This window comes from Colobus angolensis, unplaced genomic scaffold, assembly GCF_000951035.1.
Source record: "Colobus angolensis palliatus isolate OR3802 unplaced genomic scaffold, Cang.pa_1.0 Scaffold137, whole genome shotgun sequence".
Lineage (NCBI taxonomy): Eukaryota > Metazoa > Chordata > Mammalia > Primates > Cercopithecidae > Colobus > Colobus angolensis.
The window spans coordinates 531,505-534,147 of NW_012114455.1; positions in this window are offsets into that span (position 1 = coordinate 531,505).

Here is a 2,643-nt window from a genome sequence, read left to right on the forward strand (position 1 = left end):
CCTGTCATTCTATCTGCTTGGGAAGCTGAGGCAGTAGTATTGCCTGAACCCAGGTGTTAGAGGTTATAGTGAGCTATGATTGTGCCACTGGACTTCATCCTGGATGACAGAGTGAGACCCTATCTCAAAAACAAACACAAAAAACCGAAAAAACACTAGGTGGGGACTGTACTGTCCCACTTCTTAAAGGAGTAAGAAGCTCACTGTCCCCGAGTTACAACCATAGACTTTCCAAATGCCCAGTAATAAGACACATGTTCCACCTTTGGAAGGTCAAGCCAGGCCCTTCTTTAGTGCCCTCCTCTGGGGTCTGTCTACTTTCCCACAAGAAAATACACCCCTCACAAAAAATTATCTTGAAAAACTCAAAGAAAGGAGGAGCTTATGGGAGAAACCCCAGGCAAGAAAGAAGAGCATGCTTTTTCAAACCCTCTGACTCCGTCACAGAGGGTATGTACAAACGGGCACCTCTTGCTGGGCCCAGAGGTGATTGGGTTGACAGGCACAGAACTGTTGAGACTTTTTTGTGGTGAATGCCACGGTCCTCGTCACCTCCTGCCCCGCATCCCGTGTACTCACTGGTGACCTGAGGTTTTGTTCCTTCTCGCTTGCTCTACCCTTGACTCAGTGACTTCCCTGGACTCTCTGGGCTTGGCGGCTGCCCTCCAGGCCCAGGCCCTGACCTCGTCTGCCCCTTTGACCTATGAGTGTACAAATCTCTCTGTCCCTTTCAGTCTGGCAAACAGGGTTGGAATGTTTTCAAAAGGAATTTTACCAGGAAGCTAAAAAAAAAAAAACAAAAACCCAAAACAACCCCCACCCCCGCCCTCCCAGAATCCAGAAAAGGAAAAGCAAATACAGAGGAACGGATGTGTACGTGGAACACTGATTCCTCCTGAGATCACAAAAATCCGGCCCAGACTGTCCTGATGAATGTGATTCAGGAAGCCCCCAGTCCCCATGGTCCTGCCTCACTCAGCCTCTCAACTCCCAGTGGCCTCCAAGTAGAGCTGCTGGGTTTGAGGGATGAGTACCCCCTTTTAAGCTCTGCTTCCTGTGGTCCTGTCATGCTCTGTAGCATCCCCTCCACCAACTTGTGGATTCTGCCCCTGACCTTTCCCGCCAAGGGAGGAAGATGCAGGCCTGCCTGCCCTCCAGCGCCTCCTGTGGCTCAGGCCCTGGAAGTCCTGCTTCGAGGTTCGTCTCTCTGTTCTGTTTTTTTCTTTGAAGTGTGTTCCCAAGCCAACTGTGACAGGTGCTTCTACCTTTTGTGGAGTTAAGCAACTTTGCCTATTTTAAGAAACCATCTGGGACTGCTGAAAGCAGTTGTCTCCTCAGGATGGGTCAAATCAAGGGGTTAATTTGATTAAGTCGGCCTGCCCTGCTTGCTTTTTGGTTTTTTCCTTTCTCCATGAAGCACAAGGCTTTGGTAGCTGAAGGCCTCGCTGCTGAACGTGGAAACAACCTTCACTGGCCACTTTGTGGATAACATTCATAGGTCGCCATGAGAATGGTGCCACAGTCATTTTTCAGGAACTTGGGACAGCTCTTGTCCAGCTCAAACCGATCGAGACCACCGACCTTTCAACCAGGCCTCTGCAAGTGCTCTGCAAGTGCTTTGACATCAGAGGGCCAAAAACTCCACCCTCAGATCATAACATTTTCATAACAACCATTTTCTTTTCTTTCTTTCTTTCTTTCTTTTTTTTTTTCTTGAGACCGAGTCTCTCTCTGTCACCCAGGCTGGAGTGCAGTGGCATGATCTCCGCTCACTGCAAGCTCCACCTGCCAGGCAGGTTCATGCCATTCTCCTGCCTCAGCTTCCTGAGTAGCTGGGACTACAGGTGCTTGCCACCACGCCCGGATAATTTTTTGTATTTTTTTTTAGTAGAGATGGGATTTCTACTAACACGAGGACCACCTATGTTAGCCAGGATGGTCTCGATCTCCTGACCTCGTGATCTGCCTACCTGCATCTCCCAAAGTACTGGGATTACAGGCGTGAGCCACCGTGCCCAGCCAGCACAACAATTTTCTACACGTATGTCCTTATGAAATGCCATGAACCCCAACTACACTTGGGCAGAATGAACCTATTACTTAATTTTCCCCACTCCCAATCACCCTTCCCCATGCCTTAAACCATCCCACTTCCCTCAGCCATAAATATCCCTAAGGCTTATCTTGGGGAGGTGGATTTGAGAGCTGTTCTCCCATGTCCTCACTCAGCAGTCTTGCACATAAATCTTTCCTCTTTTGCAAAACTTCTGTCACAGTGATTGATTTACTGTGCACAGGCAGACGGGCCCTGGACCTGGCAGTAATGTAAGTTGCCAGGACCAGCAGACCCTGAAACTCCCCACCCCTGCCCTTCCTATATTCTGCTTAAAATTTGGTGGATGAACCTCATTCTTCCTTTTTTTTTTTTGAGACGGAGTCTTGCTCTGTTGTCCAGGCTGGAGTGCAGTGGCTGGATCTCAGCTCACTGCAAGCTCCGCTTCCTGGGTTTACGCCATTCTCCTGCCTCAGCCTCCCGAGTAGCTGGGACTACAGGCGCCTGCCACCTCACCCGGCTAGTTTTTTGTATTTTTTAGTAGAGACGGGGTTTCACCGTGCTAGCCAGGATGGTCTCGATCTCCTGAC